At 33.7% G+C, this 9,353-nt stretch overlaps 1 protein-coding gene across 1 annotated transcript in view; it reads right to left on the bottom strand.

Annotated features, from left to right (window-relative positions):
• Window positions 1-9,353, bottom strand: part of CSGALNACT1 (chondroitin sulfate N-acetylgalactosaminyltransferase 1) — a 157,201-nt gene that overhangs the window by 105,853 nt on the left and 41,995 nt on the right. The gene's annotated exons all lie outside the window — the stretch shown is intronic.

Raw genomic sequence — 9,353 nt, 5'->3', positions numbered from 1 at the left:
GACCGTAACTGTTTACAGGTTGTTTGCTGCTATTTAGTTTATGGAAAAAGAATAGTTTAGTGACCACAAGGACATGCATGACTGTCAAACTATAGATTTAGACAGAGCCCAAATAATAAATCTGCTCCTTGCCAGAGGCAACAAAATAAAGCAGAGCAGACAGTTGGAATATGTGCTATTACAATGGAGACTAAGGTTTTATTTCTCTAATTCAATCATAAGAAAAATATAATTTAATAGGATTCATCTCCCTTATTTCTTAAATATATACAGTTTATAAATACTGGGAATAAATTATCAGTGAGTAACTTTTATTACTGAAATACTGAACATAGTAAATATGAAAATTCAGATGTTTAAAATAAGAATACAAAATTTTATATTTTTTCTCCAATGGTGAAAAAAAACTATAATGAGCTTCCTGGTAACTGACGAAAGCTGTTTTTTTACAATAGAAATACATAAAACTAAACCAAAGATGACCCCAAACAAATATGTACCTGCTTGAATGACTTTTTTTTAACCAATCTGATGTTACAAAATCCTAGAGAGGATCTAAAATTGGCTTATCCAAATATTTCATTATATTTCTGGAGAAATATGGAATACGGCTCCATAGTTATGCTGGGAGAATGCCAGGGGTAGATTAACAAACCTCTATCAGCCAAAAGTTCAAACAATTCCTGCATATAATTTTGACTGAATAGTAGGTCTGATCTTCACCCATCTTACTGGAAAACTATGGACTCACAACCTTGTCCTCCCAATGGAAGCTGTGTATCAAGAAACAAGAAAAGCCCTCTGAGGAGAGAACAAAGAAGTAGACTATAGCTTATAGAAGGGATTTTACGCCTCTTTGTTTTCAAAAAGAGAAGCTTTCAGTGATAAAGAGTGGAAACCATGGGTGGAACCAGCCATTCTTTCAGACGCTGTCTATTTTCAATACCTCAGCTGCTAGGATGAGGGTAAAACCACAGCTGCCCAGGGACTCCTAGTAGAGATAGAAGCACATTTTTCTCCAATTAACTGCTGAAGTCCTATTTCTGCACTGGACTGATCGAAGGCCGCATCTCACCTGTGCAAGGGAGGCCTATTCACAGCAGTGAAATGGCCGTCATATATGATATCAATTCTGCTGTAGTGGGAGGTAAGATATCCTCTTGGTTGAGCAGAGATGAAATGAATGAAATCTCAAATAAATATTTGTCTATAAAACAATTAACATTTAATGGAATATTTAAATTCATAGATAACCTTTTCATAAAAAGTGAGAGATTGTGAGAATTTTCTCACAAACTTATCTTGGAAAAGCAGCCCTCTGCTTATGACTCTTCTTTGATAATAACTGATGCTGAGAAAGTATAAAATACCATCACTGATCTTGCCAAATGAGTTACTGGATGGCAAGTTTGCTGACAGCAAGGGCTTTGCCTTCTGTTTTTTCTTCCAGATGCCCTGGACATAACAGGCACTCAATAAACGTTTCTGGATGAATGAAATGAGTATAATAAAGAGATAGGTAGCAAAACAATAAGGAAGAGAAAACTTTGAAGAAGTAAATGAGTCAAATTATCAGACTAAACCACAATATGTTTTTCCTCACAAAGTCTCCAGACAGCCAAGGATGAAAGATTCTGAGAGAATCTGGTGAGCAACAGCTATGGCATCCCCATTTTTTCTAAAACAATAAAACACAACACAAAAAAGCAAATAAGCAAAGCATACAGTATAGCTCTGGGGTGATTGTTTGACATCCAAAATACTCAGAAAAATTCAGGACAATAGTATTAGATCAGATCACTACAGTACTTTTCATTTAACACAAGGGCAAAAAAAGTTTTACAAGCAAACAAGAAAATGTTCAATATGTTTTACATATTTAATTCAATTACACAAGATGTATATAAATAAATGCAGTAGAGTATAATACTTACTTTTTAGTATTTTAACCCAATTTCTATGTTCTTGAGTCCCAGTGACCAAAGGCAATCACTTTTAAACCTTTTAGCTGTTTCTTTCAGTATTTGCATTCATATTTTAAAAAATATTCTTCAGCTGCTATTTCTTATCCATTTTTAATGTGTATTGGCTTCCTGCTGTGGAAGGTTAAAATTCAGCTCTCTAACCTTCTATGCGTACTTCTGTGCACCCTGTCAAAATTCTCTTAATTTAACTATATCACGATTTTTGGTTATAATACTCAATATTTGCATTACATTATTATGTCTGTTTATATACTGCTCATAACTGAACCCCACAGTATACTATAATTATATTTCTTTTCTTGTGCAATCTTTTTTTTCTTCTAACATGAATAATTACTTTAGTTTTCTATTTGCTTTTTTTTTCTTATTTATCTAACACTAATTTCCCCATACTCTAGTACAGAACTAGAAGACTCATCTCATCAAATACAAACACAAAGGATCTTCCTAATTTATTGTTGTTTGTTTCCTTCTCTCCTGGAATCAGATCCTCCAGTCTGACCTGGAAAGGTTGTTTTCTGGGCCTGACACGGGTGATATCCAGGTGTCACCCTGGAACTTCTCTTTACCTCCCTTCAAGGAACTTCCTCCACTTTGCCCTGATTTCTGCATAATTTTTGGTTTATTCTCTCATCTTTGTAGAGCACCTCCTCCAGGAAATACCCAAAAAAGAATGTGCATGTGAGGCCAATTTTTGAGACCTTACATGTCTGTCTGAAAATAGCCTTATTCTTCCCTTGCATATGGTTGACATTTTGGCCAGGTACAAAATTCCAAATCAGAGATTATTTTCCCTCAGATTGGAAGGTACAGCTCTATTTCTTCTAGATTTCGCTATTGCAGTTGAGAAGTCTGATACCAGCCTGCTTCCTGAGCCTTTGTATGTGACCTACTTTTTTCTGTTAAAACTTTTAGGAAAAATTTATTTTATTCACAGCCTTTATCAGATGTGTCTTGGAATTGGTCCTTTTTTCATTGATCATTCTGGGCACTCAATGTACCCCTTCCATATGGAAATTTATGCCCTTCAATTTTGGGAAATTATTCTATATCATTCTTATATACTTTTCTTCCCTGCATTTTTTTTTCTAAAACTCTTATGAATCTTGTTTTGTACTTCCTAAAAGTTGCCTCTTATTTTTTATTTTCTCTCATGTTTGCTATCTCTGCTTTTTTGTTCTATTTTGCAGGCATTATCTTCAACATTCCAACTCTTCACTGATTTTTTAATTTCTGCTATTATATGTTTAATTTCCAGGTCCTCTTTCATGAATGCAATATCTTCTCTAATCCTTCAAAGAATATCTATTATGATTTTTTGAAGTTTTTTCCTTCCTGCTTTTCCCTTTGTTTCCTCTGAGCCTCTTTTCTTATTTATTTGTTCTGGTCTCATTCCTTCATTATCCTAAAATATTTTATGATCCTTGGCTGTCCACTGTGAGACTCAAGAAACTGAACTTATGTGGTATGACTGTGTGGAGACCCAGCCATTTTATGGGACACTTCCAAATGTCTTTTCTCTTCAACTGGTCAGTTTAATTAGAAGAAGAATCTTCTAATCTTCTAATCCAGGGATAGAGAAATAAAAGCCTGACTGTCAGAGTTCCAGGTGCCCAGAAGGGAGATAGCACCTTTTCACATCTAGGTTTTCATGTAATATTCTTATTTTCTCATGTAAAATTCTTATTTTCTCAACATATACATAGAAGAACTATGAGTACACATCAAGATAGCTGTTAACCCATATTCTCATCTGTATCTTGTTTCCAAGTCCAGAGCTTCTCTGGTCTAATTTCTTTAGAAAATAAACCTACCAAGCCACCAGGGATGAGAGTGGGGGGTCTCATTACTCCTTATTTGGGCTTTCCATTCATCATCAGATTTCGACCTCACCCTTCACGCCTGTCTTCTAGCACAGCTTGTGGTTCCAAGTGCAGAGCCTTCCTCGTCCTGACCACAAATCCATCTCTTCACATTGACTTCCCTCTCTGTGGACACTTGGCTTTCTATTTTCCACTTTCTGCTAATTCAATTCTCATTTATCCATTTGCTTTCTATCTTCCAAAAATGTGTTGACATCCCTTACCTATAAAGCCTTATCTACCATTTTTTGTCTATGTGGATTTATATCTTTCTTATTTGTTACCTATCATTTTGGGTAGTCTTAGGAAGCAGGAATAAACAAGTATGTTCAAACTGCCATGTATAAACCATAAGTACAAAAATCTTTTTTCATGAAAAAAAAATCTTGGTTAGAGAACTCTCTACAATAGAGTAGCATCCCTATTGGTTAACTAGCATTTGGTCATACCTTGACAAAAGTATTATGTTCAATTTTTGAGACTATAAATCATAATTTATAGATGATATAGAAAGAATTCAGATGAGATTAAAAAGTAGTTTAAAAAAAACATAGATGATTTGTAAATAGATGATTTGTAAACTGGCTTAAGAGAAAGAGCAAACCAAGCACATTATATCACAAAGAGAAGGCTGATGGATTTAGTACTGACCATCAAGTAGATAAAGAATTATTATAGACACAGATGGTTGGCCTAACTTCTCTGTTTCCATTTGAAACAGAATAAGAAAATGGACTTAAGATACAGCATAAGGAAAATTCACTGACAGTGAATTATATTAAATATTACCAGGAGAGAGAGTGGAATTTTATTTTCTGGAATTATATTAAAAGTGAGAATGTCCCACTTCTTAGAGGTAAAATCCTGCACTAGATGACATTTAAATTCCTTCCAGCTGTATGTTTCTTTTCTTTCCAATAGATCTGTATGCAGAAAATAATCACTGCTATTCCAAGCTTCTTTTTTTTTTTTTTTTGCTAATAGAAACATTCTTTTGGTAATAAGAAAGATTATTTCTAAAGGAAGTTCAGTCTGATTTCAAGATTCACACTTGCAACTTCCAATAATTTTTAAGCAAAATTAAAGACTTTCTACAGATTAAAAGAATGACTATATTCAAAATGTGGGTAGCACACTTCAATATTGAGACAAAAATTAGCATTTCTCAGGTTTTATAGATTTTGCTTTGCAATAAGCTGCACTTTAAAAAAGTATGTTTCCTGGTGTAAAATGACTCATGAAATTAAAGTCAAACTATAGCTAAACAGAATGCTTATAATATCAGAAGATAAAGTATTTTTCCTTTCCATTCACTTTTGAGAATGCACTGATGAAGAACAGGATGGTGGCTAATAAGGGGGCCACTGGAAGGGACGAAGGCAGAGGAGGTGTACTTGGGATAGAGAAGACACATCGCAAGAACACAGGGAAGGCTCAACCGCAAGAGGCCCTGCCTCCATCCGAGCTTGATTTTTATGTTGTTGTTAAAGAAATATAGGTTTGTGTCTATTTGTCTTTAGTACAAAAATTAGAGCCTGACTTCATACCACATGCAAGAACATCCTCCAAGTAGGCTGAAGACCAACATATGAGAGTCAAATCTTTATTAAAAAAAAAAAAAAGGTATTAGTTAATACCTTTGTGACTTCTGATTAGGAGAAGATTTCTTAAATAAGACAGAAAGAGCACTAACCACAAATATTGATCAATTGCACCACAATAAAATTAAAATTGTTTATTAAAGATACCCTAAGGGAAATAAAAAAACAAGTCACAGAATGGAAAATGATGTTTGTAACATATATAACTGACAGATGACTTAAACCCAAAACACATTCTTTTAAAAAACTCCTATAAATGAAAATGATAACCCAACAGTGAAGAATAAATCCAAATAGCCAACTGACATGTAAAAATGACTTCAACTTCATTAGTCATCAGCAAAATGTAAAGAAAAACTACAATAAGATGCCACTCTATGCCCATGAGAATAACAATTTTTTTTTACCTGAAAATATGTTGCATAAATTCATATAACCCCTTTAGAAACCTGTTTGGCAGCATCTAGTAAATTTGAAGATATGCATGCTCTATGACCAGCAATTCCACTCCTCAACATATACTTAGAAGAACTATGAGTACACATCAGGATAGCTGTTAAAGAATGTTCCCAGCAGTACTCTATATAAAGTGTAAAATTGGACACGACTCAAATGTCCATTTGTAACAGACTGGCTAAATGAATTATCATATATTCACATAATGGAATATTTTGCAGCAATGAAAATGAATGAACTACAGCTACTTGTAACCATGGGAATGAATCTCACAAAAATGAAATTAAGCAAAAGAAGCCAGATATTAATGATTCCATCTAAATGGATCTTTACTTTAATTCTACTTAAATTAATTTTTAAAAAAATCATTAGGAATCCATTAGGAAGCAAAACTATAAAGCAATCCAAAGAACTAATAATTTTGCAAATCTGGATAGTGGTTACCTTAGGGTAAAAAAGGGAAAGGACACAGTCATGCTTCTGCTGCCCTGGTAGGGTCTTGTTTCTTAATCCAGTGGTTATGCAATTGTTCACATTAAATGATTCTTCCAGCTGTACATTTGTTTTAATGTACTTCTCTCTATTATGTTATATTTCAAAATGTAAATGGTTAATATGAACCAATACAGCATTACATAAAGCAGATTCTCTGGCTCCTCAGCCCATACCAACAAAGTAACTATGGTTAACAACTTGGTGTGGATCCTTCCAGAGGTGCCTGAATGCCCTTTTTATAACTTATAAAAAAAAAGTGACAAGGAATCCAAAAGGGAATCATGCAATACCACGTTCACTGCAGAAGTTTTATTGTGAAATAGATGTCAATGTACTCCTTCTCAATTGAGTGAATTTTATTGAGACTCCTGGAACTCATGAGCAATTATAGCAAGGTCTGAGGATACAAGGTTACAAAAGTAAATCACTTTCCTATATACAAGCAATGAACAAATAGAATGTGAAACTAAAAATACAACACTACTTACATTAATGCCTCAAAATATGACATAATTAGATATAAATATAACAAAACATGTAAAAGATCTATGTGAGGAAAACTACAAAACTCTAACAAACAAAATCATAACAGAGCTAAATAAATGGAGATGTTCCATGCTTATGGATAGGAAGATTCAATATTATCAAGATGTCAATTCTTCTCAACTTCATCGATAGATTTACTGTGATTCCAAAATCTCAGCGAACTATTTTATGGATTTCAGCAAACTGATTCTAAAGTTTATAGAAAGAGACAAAACAAAAAAAACAAAAAAAAAAAAACACAGAATAGCTAACACGATATTGAAGAACAGGTTGGAAGACTGATACTATGTGACTTCAAAACTTACAATAAACTTACATAATGAATATAGTGTGGTATTGGTGAATAAAGCAGATCAATAAAGCAGATCAATGAAGCAGATCAATGAAGCAGAATAAAGAGCCTAGAAATAGAGCCACATAATACATAAATTGGTCTTTGACCAACAAGCAAAAGCAACACAGTGGAGCAAAGACAGTTTTTTCAGCAAGTGGTGTTGAAACAACTGGATATCCGCATGCAAAAAAATGAATCTAGACAAACTTTTCACAAAAATTCATTCAAAACGATCACAGACCTAAATGTAAAATGCAAAACTATAAAGCTCCTAGAAGATAACACAGGGGAAAACCTAGATGACCTTAGGCTTGATGATAACTTTTTAGAAACAACACCAAAGACACAATCCATAAAAGAAATGTCATGAGCTGGACTTCACTAAAATTAAACATTTCTGCTCTGCTAAAGACAATGACAACAGAATGAGAAGACAAACCACAGACTGAGAAAAAATATTTGCAAAAGATACATCTGATAAAGGACTATTATCCACAAATACAAAGAACTCTTGAAACTCAACAAGAAAACAAAACAAAAAACAATTAAAGAATTGGCAGAAGACCTTAACAGACATCTCACCAAACAAGATGTATACATGGCAAATAAGTATATGAAAAGATGCTCTACATCACATGTCATCAGAGAAATGTAAGTTAAAACAACAATGAGCTATCACTACACACCTATTAAAATGGCCAGAATCCAGAACACTGACAACACCAAATGCTGGTAAAGATGTGGAGCAACAGGAACTCTTATTTGCTACTGGTAGAAATGCAAAATAGTATGGTCACTTAGGAAGACAGTTGGTAGTTTCTTATAAAACTAAACATACTCTTATAGAAATCAGAAGTTGCGCTCCTTATTATTTACCCAAAGAAGCTGAAAATTTATGTGTACACAAAATCTCGCACGTGGATGTTTACAGATGCTTTATCATAACTGCCAAAACTTGGAAGCAACCAAGATGTCCTTTGGTAGGTAAATAAACTTTGGTACATCCAGACGATGGAATAATATTTAGCACTAAAAAGAAATGAGCTAGCTAGTCATGAAAAGACATGGAGGGAACCTGAATTCCAATTAATAGGTAAAAAAAGCCAATCTGAAAATACTATGTACTGTAGTATGAGTCCAACTATAAAAGACCTTCTAGAAAAGGAAAAACTATGAATAGAGTTAAAAGCTTAGTTGTCAGGGTTGAGGGGGAAACAGATGCTAAGGGATAAAAAGGTAGAGCACGGAAGATTTTGAGGGCAGTGAAAACACTCTATGATACTATGAAGATGGATACATGTTATTACATGTACATAGAATGTACAACACCAAGAATGAATCCTAATATAAACTATGGACTTTGGGTGATTACAATGTGTCAATGTAGGTTCATCAATTATACCATAATTACCACTCTGGTGGGGGATGTTGATAATGGGAAAGGCTACACATGTGTAGGAACAGAGGGTATATGGGAAATCTCTGTACCTTTAAAAGAAGTTTTAAAATAGAATTATTATTCTCAGAGATCTGAGAAAATATTGCGTTCATAAAGTAAGTGCAGGATATTATGGAAAAATCAATCACAGAACTAACTGAATGCATGAAAAAAAATTTTTCAGACAAATTTTTTAAGTAAAAGGTTGGAAGATAAAGCAGAGAAAACCTTCCAGAATATAGCAAAATAAGAACATGTAATTTTCAAACTGGAAAAGATAATTCCCAGTTTGTCCAATTGTACCTCATCTAATAGGAAAAGATAATTTCCAGTTTGTCCAATTGTACCTCATCTAATAGGAATCCTAGAAAAAGTGTACGGAGAAAGTGAGAGAAAATTAAAAAGGGAAAATTGAGTGAAATAAACCAAAATAAACTACACACACACGCATACCTTGAACACAATATGGAGAAATTTTGAAACCCCAAAGTGAAAGAGAATATCCTAAAGTTTTCCAAAGAGAAAGCACAGATCACATGCAATGAGATTGCTATCAGACTTTGCAACATTGGATACCAAAAGGGAGCAATAATATCTCAAAGCTCTGAGAGAAAATCAATTTGTCACTTATCAAAT

Source organism: Pteropus vampyrus, unplaced genomic scaffold, assembly GCF_000151845.1.
Source record: "Pteropus vampyrus isolate Shadow unplaced genomic scaffold, Pvam_2.0 Scaffold8, whole genome shotgun sequence".
Taxonomy (NCBI): Eukaryota; Metazoa; Chordata; class Mammalia; order Chiroptera; family Pteropodidae; genus Pteropus; species Pteropus vampyrus.
Note: the sequence above shows the minus strand (reverse complement) of the source record. Positions and strands in the feature narration are given on the sequence as shown.